General features: G+C 42.6%; 1 protein-coding gene and 1 non-coding gene across 2 annotated transcripts in view; both read left to right on the top strand.

Moving 5' to 3' along the window:
- The first annotated feature begins 1,844 nt into the window (after nt 1-1,844).
- trnav-aac (transfer RNA valine (anticodon AAC)) lies at nt 1,845-1,917 on the top strand. The gene has a single exon. It is a non-coding gene; the product is annotated as a tRNA-Val (tRNA).
- A 23,039-nt stretch (nt 1,918-24,956) lies between these two features.
- The window catches only part of LOC137377094 (ecotropic viral integration site 5 protein homolog), a 279,264-nt gene continuing 277,769 nt past the window's right edge, over nt 24,957-26,451 (top strand). The window contains exon 1 of the mRNA XM_068046389.1: nt 24,957-25,195. The gene's annotated coding sequence lies outside the window, so the exon portion shown is untranslated. The remainder of the gene's footprint in view (nt 25,196-26,451) is intronic.

The raw sequence follows: 26,451 nt of genomic DNA, 5'->3' as shown, positions 1-26,451 counted from the left end.
ATTTAGAGGGGAAATTGCATCACCCGGAGGGTGGTGGGGATCTGGAACTCACTGACTGAAAGGATGGTAGAGGCAGAAATCATAATATTTATGAAGTACTTGAATATGCACTTGAAGTGCCATAACCTACAAGGCTACAGACTAAGAGCTGGAATTTGGGATTAGGCTGGATGGCTCCTTGTGAGCAGCACAGACATGATTGGCTGAATGGCCTCCATCCGTGCTGTAAATTTCTATGGTTCTATGAGCAGGTTACTGCGGAATAAGTGCAGCTTAACAGCACTGTCAATGACATCTTCCATCACTTTGCTGATGATTGACAGTAGACTGATGGGGTGGTAATTGACTGGATTGTAAACTGTCTGGTTCAGCCTCAGACAGTTGCCAGGGAGAGGAATGATGGCTAGAGAACAGAGTTTGTGGCAGGGACCGAAGACAATGGCTTCAGTCTTCCCAAAATTTAATGTATAGGAAATTTTTGCTCATCCAGTCCTGAATGTCAACAGTGCAACAAATCGGAGACAGTGGAGGAGTGAGAGAAGTGGTGGTGAGGTGGAGAAGAGTGTCATCAGTGTACATGTTGAACCTGATCTTGTGTTTTTGGATGGTGTCTCTAAGGAGTAGCCTGTAAATGAAAAATAGGTGGAGGCTGAGATTAGGTTCTTGGGGGACTCCAGAGAGACCGATGTGTGGGCATGAGGAGAAGCCACTGCAGGATCTTCTCTGACCATGACTGTATAATTAAGTGTGGAACCAGGCGAGGGCAGTCGCACTCAGTTGGACAACAGAGGAGTGGCGTTCGAGGAGGATGGTTTGGTCATCTGTGTCAAAGGCTGCAGACAGATTGAGAAGGATGAGGACAGATAGTTTACCACTGTCATAGTCACACAGGCTGTCATTTGTGACTCTGGTTTTAATAATATTAATGCTGCTGGTTTCAAGAGAGCTGCTTTTGAGTTATTGACCATCAAGAAATAGGAAGTTACTATTGAAAATTATATACAAGCAGTTAAAAAGCATAGCATCAAACTGATTGTGGGAGGTGGGGGTGTAAGGATTCGATGAAACCAAACTTTTACTATTCAGAAACAGAAAATGCTGGAAATACTCAGCAGGTCGGGCAGCATCTGTGGAGAGAGAAACCGATTTAATGTCACAGAACTTTGCATCAGAATTGGCAAAGGTTAGAAAAGAAAAGAATTAGGTTTAACGAATCAGCACTTTCAGTTTTTATTTCAGATTTCCAGCATCTACAGTATTTAAATTTTATTTTAACTGTTCAGCCACTTCATACTTAGAGAAGATATTAAAAGTATGTTCGTGTGGTGGGGGATTAGCTCAAATGGTAGAGCGCTCGCTTAGCATGCGAGAAGTAGCGGGATCGATGCCCGCATTCTCCAGTCTTTTTAGTAAGATGCTGTGGTTTGTACTCTTAGACCATCTTTCAGCTGGCAGAAATAGCGATCAAAGCAATGATACCCATCCTAGCTGTAGGGGAGTCCTGCCGTGACCCTCCTGCATGTTATTATATTGTTGAATGAGAATGCAATCGGCGCAGGAGGTTCGCGAACCACGAGCAAAGTCTGTTGCAACGCTGGGGAGGCAGCGTGGTGCAGGGGCTGTCAATCAGTGATTGAGGGCTGGGGCTGAGTAACGGGGGCGGAGGGTGCTGTCAATCAGTAAGTGAGTAACGGGCCCGGGACCCTGGACTGAGCCGCAGTGAGTGCGGGCCGGACCTGCACTCTCGCCAGCCGTTCTCTCGGGTCTGAGACCTCAGCGCAGTCACTTGTTTCTATATTAGATCCACATTGGAGAGCCTTTGGGAGGTGGTCTAGTGCATGGCTGTTTCCGTAGTGTAGTGGTTATCACGTTCGCCTAACACGCGAAAGGTCCCCGGTTCGAAACCGGGCGGAAACAGTTATTTTGTTAATTTCACACAGGTCAGAAAATTGTGGAAATTAATGTTATTGTTCATTGTCATTGATTTTAAATGTAATCTTACAATGTTATATGTCTAGGGATAGCATTTTGCATTTTTGGGTACATTATACTGTCCAATGTCCCAAGGCATTTTACACCAATTAATTACTTTTCAATAATAAAAGCAAAATTACAGATGCTGGAAATCTGAAATAAAAACAAGAAATGCTAGAAATATTCCAGCAGGTCTGGCAGCATCTGTGGAGAGAGAAGCAGAGTTAACATTTCAGGTCAGTGAAATTAGAACTAGCAAATATAAGAAATGTGAAAGGTTTTAAGCAAGTAAAGCAGGGGTGGGGCAAGAGATAATAAAAAAGGTGTTGATAGGGCAAGGTTGCAAGAAAGTACTTTTCAAGTCAGTCATTGTTGTTAATGTGGGGCAATTATAACAACAGTTGTATTCATATTTCTGCACCTCTAGAGTGTGCATGTGCCACGCTTGTCACTGGCTGTATGATTGTTAAAAGCAAGTTGTTACCAGTGCAACTATGGGGCTCTCAATGAGCAAAGTACGCTGATACTTCAAAACCACCTGGAGTAATTGCACTATCCCACAAGACCTAAGTATGGAACAATAGTTATGAACTAGAGCAGAAGGGAGAGAAAAGCGTAGCAACTATTTTGGAATTTGCTTCTTTTGATAACAGGAAAACTAAGTCACTAAAGTGCTTCTCAATTGCCTGATATGGCCAATGTTTTTCATACAGTCAGATAACCTGATCAATGAAAAATTCTCTTCAATGTGAGTGCTGCAGTAAGAACACAGTTGCAATGGTCATTAAACATTAAGAACAATCTCCAGCACAAACTCAAGATAAGTAATAGTAGCTGGAAAATTTTGCAAGTGTCAGCTGATGTGATGCCAGTCCTTTCATCTCTGCAAGTGTAAGTGGCAAGAGAAAAAACGTGAACAGCAGTACCCTCTGCACTATCAGTTGGGCTGTGAAATATGTAGGAGAGATTGTCACTCTTATATTGGCCTAAGTAGTTGTCAAAACTGATTGTCGTTCCAACATTTGGCATAATCTTCCAGTTTGAAGGACCACCATTCATCATTAGTCGGTGCAGAAAACACCAAGGCAATCACAGAAACCACACTAAAAGCTGAGAATACAGGTTTCCCAACTTGTTGCAAGATCTCCCATGGTTTGACTAAAGCCCGGCTCGGGTATAAAATTAAAACCCGACCCAACCACAGTCAACCCGAGCCCGAGCCCTTTAATTTTTTTCACACCCGACCCGACCCGACACAAATCTCCTTCATCTGTTCCGGCAGCAGGCTATTCCTGCAGCTGAAGTTGTGGAGAATCATGGGTATACCTGATCCCGTGACTTCCCGGAAGCAGTGTCCAGCCTGACCTGACCCGACTCGAGCCCGAATGCTGGACTTGGAATTTCGACCCGATCCGACCGAACCAGACACGTAGTCGGGTCTAGTCGGGTTAGGTTAGACTATTCAATTTCCTGGGGGCAGGCAGTCCCGCACAGTTTTCTTCAATATCAATGGAGAAGCGACAGTACGTGAACAAATTTCTCACCCTTAATTTTTTGCTGAAAGATCAATTTAAAAATTCTTGAAAAATACTTCCTGTTTAACGCAAAGCATTTACAGTTTTGTACCTGAACAAAGTTTTCCCTGTAGTTGTTTAAGTGTAATAAGTGATATATTTTTGAATGTTGACAATCTAATTAAATATTAACATTATGCACCACACTCGTACAGAAAATTGATTGGATTATAAAGCAAAGTGACAGATTCCGTCTCCATATATTTTTTACGTGTCTGTCTTTCGTTTAGTCATGTCCTCAATAGTCTGTTCCATTGCATTTAGGTTATTACTTTCACAAACATGTTTTCGTAGGCCATGAACTTTTACCCATAGATACTTGCCCATAAACCATTACTTTTCTAAATTCCAATGATAGTGCAGCATGACAAATCCCAATGTGCAAGCATCAGTGCACTATAAAGGTGCAATGATAATGTTTTAATACTAACTAGAATGATACAGCATAGGATCTCCATTAGAAATGGTACATTCATTTGAGAACTTATAGATAAAGGAAATCAGCAGAATTTCTGGACTGAAATTCCATTTTTCTTCATTTCCAATATGTTACAAACATTTTTTTAAACTTTACTTTCTAAAACTACCCAAAATATATGATAAAGCTGGTCACAATATCAGTTCAAAAGTGGTTACAAAATATGGAAACATTGGATGGGACTGATTTTCATCTTGCTGCTAAATAAGACAGTAGTTGGACAAAAAATCTAAACAAATGAACATCTGTCCGTTCTGATTTTCAAACAGACTTTGATTTAAGTGGGCAGGTCTCCCACCAAAAATAGGTGAGGACTTAACAAATATGTATAAATCAGAGTCAAATGACATTGTGAGAATCCCGTAGCCATTTGGTCTCTCCCTGTGTTGCTACCATCAGTTCCTCCACGTGCTCAAAACCAATGGGCAGTACATCAGGAGGTGGCCATTTTCAGTAGAATTTAAAGGGATCCTCAGAAGAAACATTATGCTGATTGAGTTAAGTGAATTTGATCATAACTGTTACTCTTATGCTCACTTGCTGTCTGTGAAATGAAGCAACTTAATAGGTGTTTTCTCAGTCAGTGTTCGAAAAGATTGGCGAGACACATCGATTTCAGATCAAGTCTCATTGTTACAACCCTGGGTTGGCATTATGCATGTTTGGGATATTTGGCAGTACAGGAACACCTCTAAATATAAGATGCTTGGATCACTTATGAGAGTGATAACTAACTGAGAGAGTATCTACTGCAAAACGCAAAGTGGGTTTAGGTCAGAAATTCTCAGCAAAATTCTGAGTAGGGTGACTTGGTGATGAGGCTAAATGAAGAGATGACAGAGGGAATTTCAGTGAGGAAAACACTTGGAAACTAGACAGAACAGAAAATTATAAGGATTTTGAAGGAGAGGTAAGTGGGTTGAGTTACAACTGAGGTAGGAGGAGTGCACTGTCTTTTCTAGTTCCACTTCTCCACAGGTCACAACATATATTTAAATGTTTACCTAGTTACCAATACGGCCAATCACAGACTCTACTTTTTATCCCAGAATAAAATACACCAACCAGGTTTTTTTAATAATCAACAAAATTATCAGTTTATTATCAAACAAGACATAACCAGTAACGAAGCAAAGCATTAACACACAGATTGAAATATGAAAGTTCCCTTTTACCTTAGCCCCCCCCAACACACACACACACGTACGTTATCGAGCAAAATAGAGATGTGCTTTTAGAGCTCTGTTACAAACAAAAGCAAAAAAGAATACATGGGCCCAATACTTGCTAATTCTTGAAGAAAAAAAAGAGATATGGAAAGATGTCAGTTGTCCCTCTTTTGGTTTGGTGTCCCAAATACGCGTCACTGAGATTTCTCTGTGGAGCAATTCGTTCAGGCGACATCAAGGATTTATCCGCCAGGTTTTACCAGCATCTCAGGAGAAATGTGGCAACTAGGGTTTCAGGAGGAATGAATCATCAATTTCTCTATTTCTTACACTCACTTCTAAGAGCTTCTCAAAGAGATCAAAAAGTTGGCAGGCTTTTCAAAGAGATGGGATAGGCTGAGTCGGGGTGGCTGCTTTCAGGTTGATTTTTCAAACTCCAACAGACTATCCAAAGCAAAACTAAAAACAATCTCAAGAGTCACGCCTCCTGACCCCTCTAAATCTTGACCTGTCACTTCTCTGTAAACATCTCCCCCAAGGCAAAAAGCCCCTGCTGGGTATTTATCTGAAGACTGATGACTTTCAGTACTTCTTGTTTGTAAACAAGCCCAAACGTCCTTACAATTACCTCTTTTTTAAAAAAAGACACCAAGTCCAGCATCTATGGAATCCTCTTTTCAGTTTTAAAACACAAGTCCTCAAAATGTAACAAAAAATGGAAGTACTTTTGTAACAGTTGGTAGAATATGAGGGGCTCAAAGGAGGAGAAGGTACTAGAACAGGATTGTCCAACCTGTTCACATGGGGGCCACATTACAATTTTTGTTCTACATCGGGTACCAGTGAGAAAATTTCAGAAAGATAAAGGCATTGAAAATTTATCTTACTATTAACCAAATCAACAACTAATGTGCTTTCGTGAAGAAACTTTAAATGAGAAAAATAATTTATTGACTTACTTTCTCGTCACTTTCTCTGTGTCTGTCTCCCCCCTCCCTCTCTGTCTCTCCGTCTATGCCCTCCTCTTTCTCCCCTCTCTCCACCCCCCCGTCTTTCTCTGTGTCTCTCTCCCCCTCCTTCTCTGTGTCACCCTCCCCACTCCCTCTCTGTGTGTCTCTCTCGCTCACCGCTCATGGTTCGTCACTCCCTGCTCATGGTTTGCCGATGCCTACTCCCCGCTCATGGTTCGCCGCTCCCCACTTCCTGCGCATGGTTCGCTGTTCCTCACTCCCATTCCCACCCAATCCCGAACTGCTGAAAATAGCAGGGGTGGCCAATCCTAACGCACCTGCGCAGCAAACCAGCAATCAGTGCTCACTCCGCTCGGGCAGCCCACTGTCAGTTACAGACAGTAACCAATCACAGAAAGGTGTTCACCATCCCTTAGAAGCAAGTCCTTCCTGACGTACACATATGTACACAGGAGAGCCACAGGCAGCCTGCTGTCAGTCACAGAGGACTGGTGGGCCAGATGGAAAGCTTCAATGGTCCAGATTCTGGCTCAGGGGCCATATGTTGGTCAATTCTACTAGAAGACAGGTTGATGGAATTTTTTTGAGGAGGTAACAAGGAGGGTCAATGAGGGTAGTGGGTCCCACATGGCAGACTGGTCAGAAAAGTAAGAGCCCATGGGATCCAAGGGCAAGTGGCAAGTCGGATCCAAAGTTGGCTCAGTGGCAAGAAGCAAAGGGTAATGGTTGATGGACGTTTCTGTGACTGGAAGGCTGTTTCCAGTGGGGTTTCACAGGGATCAGAACTGGGTCCCTTGCTTTTCGTGGTATATATCAATGATTTAGACTTAAATGTAGGGAGCACAAATAAGAAGCTTGGAGATGATATAAAATTGGTTGCATTCCTTACATAAATGTGGGTGAGAGTGAGGAAGAAAGCTGTCGACTTGCAGGAAGATATCAATTGACTGGTCAGGTGAACAAAAAAGTTCCAAATGGAATTCAATCTGGAGAAGTGTGAGGTAATGCATTTGGGGAGAGCAAACAAGGCAAGGGTATGCACAATAAATGGTACGTTACTGAGAAGTGTAGAAAAACAGAGCGACGTGTACACAGATCCCAGACGATAGCAGAACAGGTAGATAAGGTGGTTAAGTAGGCATACGGGATACTTTCCTTTATTAGTTGAGGCATAGAATATTAGATCAGGGAGGTTATGCTAGAGTATAAAACTATAATTAGGTCATAGCTAGAGTATTGCATACAGTTCTGATCACCATAGTACAGGAAGGATGTGATTGCACTGGAGAGGCTGCAGAGGAGATTTATGGGGAAGTTGCCAGAGTTGGAGAATTTTAGCTGTGAGGAAAGATTGAATAGGCTGGGGTTGTTTGAGGTATATAAAATTATGACGGGCCTAGATAGAGTGGATAGAAAGGACCTGTTTCTTGTAGCAGAGAGGTCAATAACCAGGCGGCATAGATTTAAAGTAATTAGCAAAAGAATTAGAGGGGAGCTGAGGAGAATTATTTTCAAACAGAGGGTGGTGGGGGTCTGGAACTCACTGTCTGAAATGGTGGTAGAGGTAGAAAACCTCATCACATTTAAAAAATACTTGGATATGCACTTGAAGTGTTGGAACCTACAAGGCAAGGACCAAAGGCAGGATAACTCTTTATTAACCCGCACAGCCACGACTGGTCAAATGGTCTCCTTCTGTGACATAAATTTTCTATGTTTCAATGTAAAACTAATGGGACAGGTCCAGATGGCACCTGGAGATGAAAGCTAGGCTGCCACCATGACAATTTGGTTGGGGGTGGGGCAGGGGTTAGTGGTGGTGGTATGTAATTAAGCAGGGCAGCTTTGGTGAGTGGAAAGGAATCACTATCAGCGAACCTAGTTTTGATTAAGCCCATTATGCTAATAGATTCATCTAGAATGGCCATGATTAGAAAAAGCCTTATTCACAAGAGATTGTGTTTCATTTCAGAATTGAAAGTGACTAGATTTCATTGACAATCTTTATTAATGATATCCATTGGTTTTCAGCTTTGTTACAAAATTCCTGGTCCACTAATATTGTTGTGCTGAACTGCTGACGGCTAAAATTTGCTAACTGTGCTTTCACCTGTAGATGGTATTATAAACCCAGTCATTTGTGAACATTCTCTAAAGTTTTCCTCATTCTGTAGTGGGATGACTGCAAAGAAAAGACGGAAATAGAACAATGCAACTCAGAAAGAAAATCAGAGCAGTTGAGGGTATAGTAAAAGAGGAGGAGGAGGAAGAGGAAAAAAAACTTATTTGGTTAGATCACAATTCAGTCAATTTACTCTTTTAACTTTACTTTTAGACATGTTTCAACATGTGAAAAACTAACCAAATTTACTAAGTTATCTTAAAACTGATGGAAGGCAACTGTTTAATTGCGTGCAGTTGTACTACAGTTTCCAATCACCATGCAGATCCAAGAGATCGCTGTATGCTGCATACCTTACATGAATATGCAAAACTCTCTTCCCAGATATTACTTTTTAATGGTATTAAGAGTGTAGGACATATTTTTAAAGAGCTTGGATTGAATCATTGACTATGATTTCTGAAACCAATTAACATCCAAAGCTTATTTTACAAAATTGAACAATTCCAAAGCAAATATATTGAAAGATTAAAAAACATTTTACAAAAAAAATCAGAGCCCCAAATTATATAAACACTGACTAAAAGTTTGCACATACTGTGAAAAATAATCACTACATCAGGAGAAGGCCATTTGTTTTCATCATCACGGTATAACTTTTCTAAAATGCATTTACATTTTAAGATTCTTATTTTGACAAAGCCTGCAGTTAAAACTTTTTAAAGTCTATTTGCATACAGATGCCATGTTTCGAATGCAATCGCAGGAGGTGTAATACCTGCCCATTTACCTCCTCTCTCCTCACTGTCCAAGTCCCAAAACACTCCTTTCAGGTGAAGCAGTGATTTACTTGTACTTCTTTCAATTTAGCATACTGTATTCACTGCTCACAATGTGGTCTCCTCTCCACTGGGGAGACCAAACACAGATTGGGTGACCGCTTTGCGGAACACCTCCGCTCAGTCCGAAAGCATGACCTGAGCTTCTGGTTGCTGGCCATTTCAACACCCCCCCCCCCTCCCCATCCCCTGCTCTCATGCCCACGTATCTGTCCTGGGATTGCTGCAGTGTTCCAGTGAACATCAACGCAAGCTCAAGGAACAGCATCTCATTTACCGATTAGGCATGCTACACCCTGCCAGACTGAACATTGAGATCAATAATTTCAGAGCATGATGGGCCCCCCTTTTTATTTTTAGTTATTTTTTCTTTTTTATTTATTTATTTTATTTCATCATTCATTTTTTTACCATGTGCCTACCCACTGCTTTTTTTTTGTCATATTTGTGCTTTGGGCCAGGTTGTTCCATTTTTCTGTCAATTAACACTCTCTCTGTACTAGCACTTTGTCTTTCAGCACACCATTAACATACCATTTGCCTTTGCTCTATGACCTTCTGGTCAGTTATTCTCTGTGACCTTGTCCCATCAACACCTTCTCTTTTGTTATCTCTTGCCCCACCCCCCACTTTATTTGCTTAAAGCCTATTACATTTCTAGCCTCTGCCAGTTCGAATGAAGGGTCACTGATCTGAAATGTTAACTCTGCTTCTCTTTCCACTGATGCTGCCAGACCTGCTGAGTATTTCCAGCATTTCTTGTTTTTATTTCAGATTTCCAGTATCTGCAGTATTTTGCTTTTATTTTATGTTTAGAATGCACATGTTTCTTGGCTAATCATAAAATCTTATTTACATATTTGTCAATTCAACAGCCAGTAATTACAAACATACCATAAACTTCAGAAAGCATATTAAGGCGAAAGAGAATGAGTGAAAGAGCCAAAGACAATGGCCCCAAATTTCTGCAGACTTTTCTGGCTAACCTTGGACTGGGCACAAATGAAGTGGGAACCCATCCCCAATCTGCTTGCCCACTACATTGGCCTGGTAGGAAACTCACCGCCGCTTCCTGTTCAGGCCGCTGTGTTGCAGTTGGGTCTCAATGACATCATTGGGACCCTGCCTTGCAATCTGCTCAGTAGAGCAAGTTAAAGTAGCAGCAGGTAGGCTGTAGGGCAGATAAGTGACTGGGGAAATTTTAACTGCCCACCCTCCCAGTTTCCACCAGCTGAGTGGGGGTAAAATCTCCCCAACGATTTAATTTACATGTCTGATTAAACTTGGTATTCAGGTGTTGAGCTTCATATGAAAATCAGCTTAAAGAGAGCACACTGTCAAGCCTTTGGTGAAGCCTTTGTCATATTTTGAAGAGACTTTGTGGAAATTATTGTACTTCAGAATTTCTACTGGGGATCTCCCATATGTCTGCTCTTTGAAGAAAAAGAGATGGACCATCAGTATAATGACACCAATATAAGCTTCTCTGACAATTTAAGAAGGAACAGCAGTAGGAGTTAGTAATGAACTCTAAGCTGGAGGCTATCCTATTTCCCATCTCCTCCACTCTCAATAGCCTCTCCGAAAGGAGTTTATGTGCTTCTTCGTCACACAGGTTTAGCAAGTTGGTCACATGTTCTTGATCTCTCCAGGTTGTTATGGGCTGTCTTCTTCTGCAAGAAGAACAAAATAAGTGAAAAGTTGCAACTGTTAAGATGACAGGCAACTAAACTGAAACGTCAACAGAGACTCCATAGTTGAAGTGATGACAAGGAAATCCTACAGTCAGGTACATTATGTGGGAATATTCTTTTGGACTGAATGCTTGTAAGCATGTGAATGAGGGAACATATCTAGGTGAAAGCCAGGGTTGTAAAGGGCACCCTGCTGTGCAAGATAGCTACCTGCACATGATGCAGTGGCAGTGCTTCTGTAGGCTTAATCTGTACTTCACTTAGTGTCTACTCTGAGCTGTGTGCCGTCTATGCCTTGTGCAGTCCAAAGCCAACCTCCCCTTCTCTCGCTGCTGCACTGTGGGACAACCAGCAATTATTAGTACACCTATTACTGCAGAAAAAAAGTTCTCTTTCTTCACTACTGTCATTGCTTTGGTGATACTTCTAAATTTTAATCTTTGTAAAGATCATTTACTCCAGGTCTGACCTAGAGTGATACTCACTTTTTAGTTATCTGCCACATCAATGTAATTCTGCATTTCTCCTTTTAAATGACATTTAACAAAGCTTTAAAAATAAGAAGTTAGTAAATTCTTACTGATCGCTAATTCTTATAAAGCTATTTTGGAATGGAAAAATTGTAAGGCAGCACTAACCACTACTGGTTTGTTATTACTTTATACTCTTACTATTTAAGTACATCTACTGTTCCACTAAAAGTACGCAACAGAGGAAGATATAGCCCGTGGTTATTTAAGGGATGATGCAAACAAAGAGAACAAACGTGCACAATATCACCAATATTTCCAACACTGAATATTTTTCAATTTTAGATAGTTCTTCCATGGGATAATTTAAATTATGAGGGTGACAATGGGTAGAAACTCTTTTCTTTAAAGTATATTCCCTATTTCCATCTCTCCTTATTATAGTGCTGCTTTCAAATTTCTGTCCTAGTCCTGCCAAAAAGGAGATAATTACAGATAATGAAGACTAGTTATCCCATATTAATTAATCCATATAAAACAACCTCACACTCCTCAGCCCGCTACCCCACCCCTGACTCCCCATTGTGGCATCTATTTGTTTCTTAAATGGTTCCAGGGTTTCACCTCCACCAATCTGCCTAGAAGTTCATTTCAATGTTGGTTACACTTTGTGTGAAGAACCTCCTGATGTCAGTCTTAAAATTACCTTTTAGCTAGAGAAAAGCTATTTCCTATGGTGGGGGAATCCAAAACAAGGGGTCATAACTTTAAATCTACAGCTAGGGTGACATTAAAAAGCACTTTGCACAAAGGCTACTGAAAATCTAGAATTCTCTCTCCCCAAAAAACTGTTGGGACTAGATGTTGAGTCTGGAAGGCTGTGGAGGGAAGCAATCAAGGCAAACATCAAGAGGTTCTTTATCTTCAAAGGTGCTCAGAGGGCGAGAGAGAGACAGAGGGAAATGTCACCAATCCAGAAAAGAACGCAAAATCTGCTCCGGCTGCAGTCGATGGGGGTTGAGGTCAAGGAGGATCTCCAAGATGTGAAGAGCCAGCAGGCCTCGCTCTTAGCCATGGAGGCCTCCAAGATCATCTTCTGGTCTAGAGTCCGCTCCGTTGAGCAGGATGAGATGTGCTTGCGTTTCTTCTTCCAAAAGGTACACACAGAGAGAGCTCTGTGATCAGCAGCCTGAAGGAAGAGGATGGCTCGGTAACATCTTCGCAGTCTGATATACTAAGGATCAGCAAATCCTTTTATGCTGGGCTGTGCGACATGAAGCCCATGGACAACACGTCCTTCCTGTCATCTATCACGGAGGTCTTAGATGACATCATGCGGGAGAGTCTGGACAAATCGCTAACTCTGGATGAACTGACAGGCCGTCAGGTCCTTGGAGACGAGTAAAACTCCCAGAAGCGACGGCTTACCGGTTGAGTTGTATTCGGCCCTGTGGGACTGGGTCAGCCCAGACCTGCAGGAAGTGTACGAGAGTATGCTTCTGGCTGGCAGCATGTCAGAATCCATAAGGAAAGGCATCATCACCCTCATCTACAAGCGGAAGGGGGAGAGGGCGGAAGTCAGAAATTGGCGGCCCATCTCACTGCTTAATGCAGACTACAAGATTCTGTCCAAAGTCATCGCCAGTCAAGTCGGCTCTGGAGTTGGTGATTCACCCCGTCCAGACCTGTACTGTACCCGGCAGGAAGATCTTGTTTGGGTCGCGCTACTCAGGGATATGATCTCCTTTGTATGGGACAGGAGGATGGACACCTGCCTCATCAGCTTGGACCAGGAGAAGGCTTTTGACAGGATATCGCACACTTACATGATGGACGTGCTTTCCAAAATGGGGTTTGGGAAAGGAATCCACAATTGGATCAAACTGCTCTACACAAACATCAGTAGTGCAGTCTCATTCAATGGGTGGGATTCAGAAAGTTTCCCGATCCAATCTGGAGTCAGACAAGGCTGTCCTCTCTCTCCTGTCTTGTTTGTTTGCTGTATCAAACCCTTTGCTGAGTCCATTAGGAAGGATGCGAGCATAAGATGAGTGACAATCCCAGGCAGCGGAGGCACTCAGGTCAAAGCCTCCTGTACATGGGCGACATCGCCGTCTTCTGCTCTGATCTGCTGTCTGTTCACAGACTGATGGGCATCTGCAACCAGTTCGAACTGGCCTTGGGAGCCAAAGTAAATCACAACAAGAGCAAGGCCATGTTCTTTGGGAACTGGGCCGACTGATCCCTTGTCCTCTTCACCATCAGGTCAGACTACCTGAAGGCGCTGGGAATATGGTTCGGAAAGGCCGGGGAGTGTGCCAAAACCTGGAAGGAGCGAGTAGCCATGGTACACCATAAACTGAGCATGTGGGAGCAGCGTTCTCTCTCCATTGTGGGTAAGAACCTGTTCATCAAGTGCGAGGCACTCATGTTGTTACTGTATGTGGCGCAGGTCTGGCCCATACCCCACTCCTGCACCATGGCGCTCACCCGAGCCATTTTCCACTTTATCTGGAGATGCAAAATGGACCGGGTCCAGAGGGACACAATGTTCAAATCGCTGGATAAAGGCAGAAAAAACATACCCAACGTCGCCCTCATCCTGATGACCACCTTTGTGTGTGGCTGCATCAAGCTGTGTGTAGAACCCCAGTATGCAAACAGCAAGTGTCACTACATGCAGAGGTTCTATCTGTCCCCGGTATTGCGAAGTATGGGTCTGGCCACATTGCCGCGGAACACTCCATCCAGTTGGACCGTGCCATACCACATATCCTTCGTGGAAAAGTTTGTGCAGAAAAACACCTTTGACCACCAATTCATCAGGCAGTGGTCTGCACGGAATGTCCTCAAGGCCCTATGGGAAAAAGAGATGGTGGATCTTGTTGGATGTTTCCCCGAGCAGACTGCCAAAGTCATTTGGCAGAATGCATCATCACCAGAACTTTCAAACAAGCACCAAGATGTAGCTTGGCTGGTGGTGAGAAGGGCCCTCCCTGTCAGATCCTTCCTGCATGCCCGGAATCTCACCCCCTCCGCACGCTGCCCTCGAAGTGGCTGTGGTGGGGAAGAGATGCAGTGGTTTTTGTCGAGGTTCATCCCAAGCAGCTCTGTAACACAGGAGTCTGTGCCCTACGGGCTGTTCCCAGGGACGCACACCGAGATAAACATCAACTGCTGCTGGAGGACCATCGATTCGGTGAAAGACGCTCTTTGGTCTGTCCAAAACTTGCTGGTCTTCCAGTGCAAAGTGTTGTCCACGACCGAGTGTTGCAGACTGGCACATTTCAAGGTCCAGGACTACATACTGAGGGACGCACTAAAGCTTGGGGCAGCCGCTGCAAAGGCTCGATGGGGAAAGACCACTGTGTAAGGTCCTCCTGCCATAGTGAACCAAGGGGTTGGACCCATGGGAAACCCCTCAGGCTGGATATATCAAATATGGTTTTGCTGTAAAATGTACATTGTTTGTAAAATGGAATGGCAGGGTTGTGAGGCAACTCACTCCTGTACTGAAGGAAACTGATTCTCTTTGCATTTTCTGGAATGTCAACTTGGTGCTGGTGTGAACTGTTTTGTCATTTTTTTTTGCAGATTTTTATGAATAAGGTATATTTTTTGGGGGAAAAAAAGACTGTAAAGTGCCTAAACAAAAGATGAGGTGGTGTTCCTCATGCTTCTGTGGAGCTTCATTGGAACAGTGTAGGAGGATGAGGACAGAGTAGGAGTGGAGCAGATAATTAAAATGACAAGTGACTGGAATCCAGGGTCAGGCTTGTGCACAGTATGGAGGTGTTCAGCAAAGCGATCACCCAATCTGCATTTGGTCTCCTCAATGTAGAGAAGACTGCAGCATGAGGAGTACTATACTGTTTCACCTGGAAGGAGTGTTTCAAGTCCTGGAGAGTGAGGAAGAAGGAGGTGAAAAGGTGGGTGTTGCACCTCCTATGCTTGCAGTGGGAAGGTGCCGTGGGAAGGGGAACAGGTGTTGGGGGTGATGGAAGAGTAGACCAAGGTGTAATGGAGGAAACGGTCTCTTCGGAATGCTGTAAGGGTAGGGGAAGATTTTTTTGGTAGTGGCATCACGCTGGAGGTGGTGGAAATGAAAGAGGATGATCCATTGAATGCGGAAGCTGGTGAAGCAGAAGGTGAAGACAAGGGGTACACTATTGTGGTTCTTGGAGGTAGGGGAAAGTTTGAGAGCAAAAGTACAGAAAATGGAGCAGACACAATAGAGAGCCCTGTCACCCCCTTCCTCGCCGCCCACCTTTCAGGATTCTGAAGGGACCATTTCCTCCATGACATTCCAGTCATTTCATTTCATGAAAATGTGTTTGCCATGATACATTAACATGCATTAATTTACATCATTTACACAACATTACATCATGAAAAAGATATGGTGCCCACTCAGGTAGAAATATATAGAATTTACAGAAAAGAAACAGGCCATTTAGCCGTGTTGGTGTTTATGTTCTTCATTAGCCTCCTTCCATCCTGTTTCATCTAACCCTATCAACATATGCTTGTATTCACTTCTCACTCATATAATTAGCCAGCTTCCCCTTAAACGCATCTATGCTATTCATGTAGTGTCGTTGCAAAAAGCTACCTTGGACACATAGGGGGGTAGATATTGACTTTGTGCGATAGTGTGAAATAGGTGATAGGGAATCGACAGCCCATTTTACCTCTCTCCTGATTTTTATTTTCATTGTTGCCCATTTTACACTATTGCTCAATGTCAAAATCTATCCCAGTGTGTTTTTCATCTTATCTTACAACAGAAGCATTCTCCTTTAGAACCAATATAAATAGGGGTTAACATGTATTTAAACTTTGATGTGATCCTCATGGAGACCAACAAACCAAAAAAACGTAATTTACCCAACAACCCCAATAAAAAAAACAAATGGTCAAGATTTCACTTTTATAACTTTTACCTTAATGTTACGACCAGGTGAGGAAGGTGTCTAGGGGTCCCTTTTAGCCTTCACCTGGTCAAACTGTAACAGGATTTAATTTTAAACACATTGTGTTTTGAGCTCCCCCTTGGTGAATCCTTGTTCACCATTTTCCAATTATTAGGCAAAGAAATGAGCACAAACAAGCTTTCTTAGGTTTAAAGAAGAAAAGTGAAATTTATTAAAACTTAAACTCTAATTCGGTTAACGCCTAAGGATACACGCCGTGCCCCACACGAGCATGCATATGCGATACGCACATGCAAATAGACAGAAAAGAGCAGAAGAAAAGTAGTGGAGAGGTTTGAGGCAATCTCTGAAGAAGGGTTTTTGTTACTGTGCTTCGAGCTCACTGTAGGTCGATCTTGCTTTTTGTTGGGGCCCAGTATTCTTCTTCAACCTTGTTCACTGTAGGAGACTTTTCTCTCTCGGGGTTCATATGTCTGAACGTGAGAAAGAGATGAGAGCAGACAGGAGAGAGATGTTCTCAGTTCAGGAGCAAAGAGCTTTTCCGATTTCAAATTCTGTTTCTCCAATTTAAAACTCCCCTAGTTGGCCAGCAGGTGGTCACGTGACCGACTGGTTTAACAAGGTCTCTTCTGTGTATTGGGGCAGGGACTTGTTCCATTGTTCCAACACTGTCTGCTAGTCTGAAAAAAATGTCTTTTCAGCCAGGGGCTTGGCAACCCCTTGTAATAGGCCTTCTTTTCTTCCCAGTAACAATTTTAAAATTTAATGTCCATGTGGCGAAATATATGTGCCTCATTCTTGGCATGTGGGGGCCTGCATAACATTAACAATCAAACCAAAATCAACATAAATTAAACATGAATTATCAGACAAATCAAGGTCAAGATATTACAAATTACACATTCACTATCAGATACAACAAGGTGGATTTCACGTAATTACTGGGCAGACCACTCAGCATGTATGCCACCAAATTACAGTCACACGGTTCTTCAAAACTCTAAAATTCCTCAGGGGAGTCTCCAGATCCTGTCTTCCAAGATGCAGCCACTAATTCCCAACTGACAGTAGTTCCCTTTTAATCCCAAACTCTGCAAATACAGTCTTCACCAAAAAAGGCAAACTTCTCCAGAACCTTCTCAGTTCTGTTCACAACAGGCTTAACAGCATAGATTCACCAGTATTACCTTTATCTGTGTCCTTCAGTGACAAGCTTGTGAACTGTATAGCTGGGTCTGGCTAATCAGTTCTTCTAAATAACAGAAACTGCTCCTAGATCCAGTCTTCACTTTCTTCAACCTGCTTGTAAAAATGTATCTTCCTGCCATCTAAGCTTGGATGGTTCTGTCTCCTTTTTTATCTGGGTCCAACCAGTTTTAGTTCCCCAGAAACCTGAAGTCTTTGGTTTCAGTTTCTGTTAGGACAGCCTGTTCCAGTACCTCACAGTCTTATTCCAAAATGAAAGAAACAACTTTGCAATCAGGGTCAGTGCACCTAACAGAACAGGGCGGCGCCACAGTGGCGCAGTGGTTAACACCGCAGCCTCAATTCTGGGTACTGCCTGTGTGGAGTTTGCAAGTTCTCCCTGTGACTGTGTGGGTTTTCGCCGGGTGCTCCGGTTTCTTCCCACCGCCAAAGACTTGCAGGTGATAGGTAAATTGGCCATTGTAAATTGCCCCTAGTGTAGGTAGGTGGTAGGGAATATGGGATTACTGTAGGGTTAGTATAAATGGGTGGTTCTTGGCCGAAGGGCCTGTTTCAGTGCTGTATCTCTAAATAAATAAAATAAAATAAATAAACACTTGACTGGCCATCTGTTCAGAGGACAGCTCACCCACGCTCCCCAGGCTAAAGGCCTGCTCAGGTCAGGAAAAAGAAACTTGACCCGAACCCGACAGAACCACATCGGACCTGAATCCTTCCATTTTTTCCTGCGCCCGACCTGACCCGACCCGAGCTCAACTCTACCTACCTTCCGATTCCAAATCCGTTTTTCACTTTTTCAGTTTGTGCAGATAAGTAACAAAAACTGTAATTGGACTTGAAAGGTTGTTTAAAAGGATGAAGATTGGAGCCACGAAGTCAGTGATTGCTTGGTCACGAGTTGAACAGAAACCCATGGAGTTGTGCCCAGACAGGTTGTGCCACACTATACCAGTATCTGTATTGCTTAAAATAAACAGCAATTGCCCGAAGGCTCAGAAAATATCATTATACATTACCTAGACTCCTGCTTTACAGGTTGAAATACTTGCTGCATGTTTATCCAGTGAGCAGCTGAGATGCAGAGCCCAGGAAGGTTCTGAGTGATTAATTATTATAAAATATACAGTATTTATATGAAAAATAAAAAATGATCACTGTCAGGGCTCTAGCCTACACACATACAGTACAGTACTGTATATTTTATAAAATTAATCACTCAGGATGTTCCTGGTCTCTGCATCTCAGCTGCTCACTGAATAAACTTGCAGCAAGTATTTCATGGCTCCAATCTTCATCTTTTTAAACAACCTTTCAAGTCCAATTAATACTGTGTGTGCCCGACCCGGACCCAGACCCAGCCCGACCCAACCCGAGCCTGAAAGCCGGACCGGGAAGAGCGACCCAATCCGACTCAAACCCAACACGTCGTCGGGTCCCGTCAGGCTCGGGTCGGGTAGCAGGCACCTGCAGACTGCACATTCCTTGACAACATGTATTAGGTATTGAAAATGTTAACTGTTAATTAAAGGTTTTTAAAAATTAATTTAAAACAAGATATGCTTGTGGATGAAAATCCCCGTTATTACCAGGTTCCCTGACCTTTACATAAAAATGGCATTCTTATTTTAAAAACTGCAATGAAAAATAATTTAATAGCTGTATTTCCTGCTATACATAGGACAGGAAGGGGAGAATCAGCTTACTCCAAAATTTTCAACTTTTCGACCAACTTTGTTTCTCATAGTAAATTAGTATTATACAACTAGATACATTTAAAATGCTTAAAAAGGGGGAAATTTCTTTTGGAAAAATTAATGGTTGGTCTGTATTTTCCAGGATATCTGATGGCTTTTGAAAAAAATGGCCAATGTCTTTGTTCTTGCTTTATTTCAGTGTGTATATGTATAAAGGTTTCATTATGAAACAAAAAATGGTGGAGTCTTGCAAATGCAACTTACTTACTAACCTGGCTTTCGTAGTTCAACAGTCCCCAGAGGTTATGTATTGGAAAATATTAAAGTAAAGCTGGACTCATAACCCAGAGTCATCTGAGTCTGGAAATCAATATTAATGATGGTAGATATGTTAATATGTTTTGATAATTTATTTTAAAAAGTCAGTAATTTAGGTCTGATAATAACAATACAAAATAGGTGTCATGGTGTGTTTTTTCCCCCAGTAGTACAGAACATACTTAGAGTGTGCCCATTCCTATATTGATTCAAGCAGGCAGTAAATCTACGATTTTCTTTCGTACAAAGCCCTCTGCAAGCTGCAGATCTTGCGTCCCTTCCCCCACAACTCTCCATATGTCAATTGGTCATCACCAAAAGACACAGCATGACGAATGTAAACCGAATAATGAAAATTAAAATGTCAAGCTATACAAATGACTGCCACATTAATTTGTTGCAAGGTTAAAATGCTTCCTCTATGTTCACAAATAAATTCTATTGTAAATGTTGGCCTCCCTCTTGCAGATAAATATTTAAAAAGGTTTAAACATGAAGGTGCAGCTGACAACCATTATACTGCTATTGTGGAAATAACTATGCTGGGACTGGATCAAACATGATTTTGGTCTCTGAAGTTGGTGGCTATGTTCTTTTATGGGACTACTTATAATTAAACCACCCACAGTGGCAGCCATGGGGTGTGAAATTTGCTTGGCTATAAAGGATGCTGTGGTTAGGGGATGGGGTGGGGCGGGGGGGGGGGGGGACAAATGACAGCTATTAGAATTGCTGGAACCACTCAGCAGGTCTGGCAGCATCAGTGGAAAGAGAAGCAGAGTTAACGTTTCGGGTCAGTGACCCTTCTTCGGAACGAGCAAATATTAGAAATGTCAAAGGTTATAAGCAAGTGAGGCAGGGGTGGGGCAAGAGATAACAAAGGAGAAGGTGTAGATTGGACAAGGCCACATAGCTGACCAAAAGGTCATGGAGCAAAGGCAAACAATATGTTAATGGTGTGTTGAAAGACAAAGCATTAGTACAGATAGGGTGTTAATGGACTGAAGGTTGAACAGCAGCAAGTCCAAACATGAAAAAAAGTGGGTAAGCAAACTGAACAAACTAAAATGAAATGAAATAAACATGAAAAAAAAAGTTGTAAAAAATGTAAAAAAGAAAAAATAACTAAAAATAAAAGTAAAATGGGGGGCCCGTCATGCTCTGAAATGATTGAACTCAATGTGCAGTCCGGCAGGCTGTAGTGTGCCTAATCGGTAAATGAGATGCTGTTCCTCGAGCTTGCGTTGATGCAATCCCAGGACAGAGATGTGAGCGTGAGAGCAGGGGGGAGTGTTGAAATGGCAAGCAACCGGAAGCTCAGGGTCCTGCTTGCAGACTGAGCAGAGGTGTTCCGCAAAGCGGTCACCCAGTCTGCGTTTGGTCTCCCCAATGTAGAGGAGACCACATTGCGAGCAGCGAATACAGTATACTACATTGAAAGAAGTACAAGTAAATCGCTGCTTCACCTGAAAGGAGTGTTTGGGGCCTTGGATAATGAGGAGAGAGGAGGTAAATGGGCAGGTATTACACCTCCTGCGATTGCAAGGGAAGGTGCCATGGGACGGGGACGAGGTGGTGGGGGTAATAGAGGAGTGGACCAGGGTGTCGCGGAGGAAACGATCCCTTCAGAATGCTGACAGGGGAAGGGAGGGGAAGATGCGTTTGGTAGTGGCATCACGCTGGAGGTGGCGGAAATGGCAGAGGATGATCCTTTGGATATGGAGGCTGATGGGGTGGAAAGTGAGGACAAGGGGAACCCTGTCACGGTTCTGGGAGGGAGGGGAAGGGGTGAGGGTAGAGGTGTGGGAAATGGGCCGGACACGGTTGAGGGCCCTGTCAACAACAGTGGGGAGGAATCCTCGGTTGAGGAAAAAGGTCATATCAGAAGCACCGTCATGGAAGGTAGCATCATCAGAGCAGATGCGTCGGAGACAGAGAAACTGGGAGAATGGAATGGAGTCCATACAGGAGGTAGGGTGTGAAGAAGTGTAGTCGAGGTAGCTGTGGGAGTTGGTACATTGTAGTATACTGAGGTAGCTGTGGGAAGCTAAACTAAAGCCTGGCTACCCAACCCGAACCTGACTAGACCCGACTACATGTGTTAGGTTCGGGTCGAAATTCTGAGTCCAGCATTTGGGTTCGGGTCAGGTCGGGCTGGACACTGCTTCCAGGAAGTCAAGGAATCAGGCGTACCCATGATTCCCCACAACTCCAGCTGCAGGAATAGCCTGCTGCCGGAACAGATGAAGGATATTCGTGTCGGGTCAGGCGCGGAAAAAAATTAAAGGACTCAGGCCCGGGGCGGGTTTGGGTTGGCTGTGGTTGGATCGGGCCTGGGTCTGGTTTTAATTTTATACCCGAGCCAGGCTTTAAGCTAAATGAAATATGAACCTAGGAAAATACATTTTTCAAAGTGCAATTTATTCCCTTTTATCCCCTCATTTTGATTTTTCTCAACTTCACGCCTCCAAATCTGCTGTCAGCTCTGACCCGCCACCTGGTAAATATCTTGCAATAAAGAATTTCTCATAGTCCCTCTCCACCTATCCAAATTTCTGACGAAAGGTCTACACATGACAAATTTACTTTTTTCCCTTACAGATACTGATCTGCTGCGCATTTCCAGGATTTTCTGTACTAATTTCAGCACACACAGTTTTTTCCCTTTTAATTGCGATGTTTCTCATCTTCTAAAATAAACACAGCCATCTGTTTAAATTGGCTTGCAACCTGTTTGAACTTTAGATCGTAAATCTCACTCCCAACATTTCTATGATTGACGGCTGTCTCCCTTTGCAAAACGGTTTACTTCACCTTACCAGAAACATTATTGAAACAGAAAATAATCTGGTTTTCAGTTTATTCAACTTGTGAGTCAATGTTTTAATGCACAAGCAACGTTGTCTCTTTTGACTTGTCAGTTCTTTACTTTTTGTACAAAATTCCTGCCCAGCGGTGATCCGTCCGTGCATACACCTCGGATGCAAAGGAAACAGCCCTGCTAATCAGTCACAATTACATAGTATTTTTAAACGTGCAAGTTCAAATTTAAACAAACAAGTAGAAATATATCCCAGTTTTTGTATTATTTTGAAATGTTTTCTTTTCAGAAGCTATCCCGAACAATATAGCTTAAACTATCAATTTGCTTGTTCTTTTGAAATCAAAACAAATGTTCACCCTTACCTGTAGCATTTCTATTTAAAGTTTGGAGGCTTTTTCTGTGTTTAACTTATTTAGCAAATATTGTGTTTCAGTAACGTTTATGTTGCTCAGGAGTGCTGCTGCTGTACAATTCATTCCAGGTGAGCAAGTTTATCTCTGTGACGAAGAGTGGCCATGCAGCAGCCTAGTGGGATCAAGGATCTGCAATCCCACAGGAACAGGAGGGACACAGCTGTTGCTGAGGAATGCAGAATGTTGCAAAATGTAGTGATTGACAAATACTTTCAATGATGGACACCTCCGACTGCTGTGGTTGTGCTATTGGTCCTCATCAATAATGTGCGAAGGTGTTATGCGAAGGTGGACTTCTGCTCCTAAAATAACTATGGACCTTCTCCACATCCCCTGCAAAAGGGCCTCTGAGACATTATACTGAAAGGGGCTTATCCATGACCATCATTAAACACATCTTTAAAATGCCTGCTGCTGCACCTTCATAAGCTGTACATTCTTAAAATCCGACTTAAAAGTCAACAGCAGTTCTATCAGAACAGTTGGTTGGCACAATATTCCAAAGTGCAGCCAACTATTTTCCAAGCCTAATTCCCTGTGCATGAAAAATATATTCTGAGAGCCTATTCAAATTAAGACAATGAGCCTAATTTGGAATAGTAACTATGCCAACGCATTTGTGCTGCTGACATGGACACAAAGACTTTGGGTGCATACAACTCTCATTTTGTCAGGATTATACTTCTTCCATTGGAATTATATGTTTTCAAAGCATTGCATTTTAATGAAGAACTGTGGGAAAATGTATCACAATTGCTTTTGAATGGGAAGAGAGACGAGCTATGTATTATTTTTGTCACTTGCAACTGACAACTGATACAATAATGTGTGCTGGCATGATTTACATTGTTGCGTCATATTTAAACAAATAAACGAGTGTTTGCCAAACACTTTTTCATGGAAACAGTGCGGCACTAAAAAGGGATTTTGAAGACTGGAAAGTAAGCACTTCCTTCACCAGATAGTAGCAGATTGCACTGAAACTCTATCAGGCTTGCTTCAGGAAAGTTCATCTCTCGTGGATATTTTCTCTTACAGCAAGTTGGAGTACCAAAATATAATACTATCCTGTCACTTCCTGCAAGTACCTAAATTAAAATCATAGCCACTTTAATCCTTTAAAGAGAGAAGCAATATTTCTGCAACCAAAATAAATCAATACTGTTTTTGGATTTCATGAGATACGCTATGTCTACTTCTGTAATTCTATTTTAAACGATTCACTGTTGAGATTCAGACCAAACTAAAATCCCCGGAAAGTATACCAGATAAATTATGCTTATTTGTAACAAATCTATGAAGATGAATTTGAATAGAATATCGCCTGACTTCTTAATTAAGTTTTCCTAAAATTAAAATTAGAAATATAGAAAAGATACAGCACAGGAGGCCATTTGGCCCATCGTGCCCCTGCCCTCTGAAAAAGAGTGATCCAGCCAAATCCCACTTTCCAGCTCTTGGTCCGTAGCCCTGTAGGTTATGGCACTTCAACTACAAAGTATTTTTTAAATGCGATGAGGGTTTCTGCCTCTACCACCTTTTCAGGCAATGAGTTCGAGACAACCCCCCACCACCCTCTGGGTGAAAAAATTTCTCCTGAAACTCCCCTCTAATCCTTTACTTTAAATCTATGCCACTAGTTAATTATAAATATCTAAGGATTTTATTTTTGTTGGAAACTAAAACACATATATGCACCAGCTTTTGAAATACAGAAGGTGTGTTTGACATCATTTATAGCTTTTGGAAATATTAATTGAAGTATTCATGACAGCAAGAAAACACATTGGAGAATGCGGGCATCGATCCCGCTACCTCTCACATGCTAAGCGAGCGCTCTACCATTTGAGCTAATTCCCCACATTCGAACAAATATATTACATCCAATTCTCTGCTTTATTTTCCCTAGATTTTGGAGTTAATTTTTAATATTGTATTTTTCTGTTGTTGAAAAGAATTGTTTATTTTCAAGCATTTGCCGTTTAGTGCTGTATCACAAGGCAATCGGAAGATGAATTAAAAATCGAGGTTTCAGCTCACAACTTTCTGCAGTCTTTAAAATACCGCCGAATCAAACCCCAAGGTCTGACAGTGCAATGTCTCCTCCCAGCAGTGTGGTCAATGTGCTCCAAATAACTAAACACGAAGCAAGATAAAGATCGCTGCAAGGTGCTTTTTTTGTAACTGCGTGAATTCACACGTTTTTGCGCTGAACGCAGAAAGACAGTGAAGGAAAGAGAGAGGACAATGAAGTTCTTAAAGCAAAATGCACAATAAACCTACAGCAAGTACACTGCTCCCGCCCCTCCCCTCCATATACTAAAGCTCCAGAGCAGATGGTGCTGCCGACCAGCACGAGTGGCGAAGTCCGCGCGCAGCCTCTGGGGAGCAGAGCGCGAGTACAGGGCGGGCGCGAGCGCGCGCAGAGGCAGCGCAGTATCTCGGTGTCAGGAAGAATGAAGAGAGAGCCGCAGCGGCACAGTGTGAGCAGCGAGCAGCGCAGCCCGTACACAAGGTAAGGCGCCGGCCGGGGCTTGTCCAACTCTCTCCCTCTGTCTGTTTAACCGGATAGTGGAAATAGATGCCTTTTTCCTCACCGAATCTGGACGGAGCTGGTCATGTTGGAGGGACCGGTAACCGTGTGTGTCCGTTCAGTGTGGCCCCGGCTCCCAGCTACCGGCGCTGGTTTGTTTTTGTTCTGATAAGCTCCCGACCCAGAGCCGCTGTCCTTTATTTCATGAGGGAAAGAATTCTTGATTATGTTGATTTATGATGTTGCATCCCTCCATTCTGGAGATTGCTTAACACTGGATTTGTTTGGGGAACGGGAGATGATGATTGTCAGTAATAATAAAATCGGTTTGGTTCGTAGGCTGAGGTGGGACGGCCCTGCGATGATAACGGGAAACTGTCGGTGGTACACGCTTCAATGCCTTTTGGTTCTAAGTGGAGGGCGCATCGCCCGCAACGAGTTGATAGTGTCAGTAGTACAGCAAATACAATATATCCAGCACTGTTTAAAACTAAGCTCACACGATTGAGAACTTAGATCACCGACACGACTCCCCGAGGGAACTGCTGTTTTTTTGAAAGGGAAATCAGATATTATGTCGCTTGGAAACCCTATTTTATTTCACGTCACTTTATAAATAATATACAACAGAAATATTTTACCGCGCTGTCCTTATTTATTGCAATTGCTGTCAAACATGTTTGAAATGTTTATCTCTTGTTCTAAAGGAGAGCATCATATTCTAATAATACACCACGTTATGTATTGTGACATTTCTTGATTATGATAGTAAAGCTTTGAGGAATATAGTAGCAATATTACAGTGAAGGAGTGTACACTTAAATTATTGCAGCTTTAATGATCACAATTATAAGGAGGACACAACTACAAAGAGATATAGACAGGTTAAGTGAGTGGGTAACAAGGTGGCAGATGGAGCATAATGTGGGGAAGTGTGAGGCTATTCACTTTGGCAGTAAGAATAGAAAAGCAGAATATTTTTTCATGAGGGGTCTGGACAAAGTAGATCGGGAGAAACTTCATGTTGGCGGAAGGATTAAGAACCAGAGGACACCAATTTAAGTTGGTTGGAAAAAGAAGCAACGGCGACATGAGAAACTTTTTTATGCAGCGAGTGGTTGGGATCTGGAATGCACTGCAATGTTGTAACCATTCTGTGATTCTAAAAGGCATGAAACTTCTAAATCTTGATGTTCAGAGAGACGTGGGTGTACTCATACAAGGAACACAAAGTTTGC

This window comes from Heterodontus francisci, chromosome 14 (genome assembly GCF_036365525.1).
Source record: "Heterodontus francisci isolate sHetFra1 chromosome 14, sHetFra1.hap1, whole genome shotgun sequence".
NCBI classification, from domain to species: domain Eukaryota; kingdom Metazoa; phylum Chordata; class Chondrichthyes; order Heterodontiformes; family Heterodontidae; genus Heterodontus; species Heterodontus francisci.
Note: the sequence above shows the minus strand (reverse complement) of the source record. Positions and strands in the feature narration are given on the sequence as shown.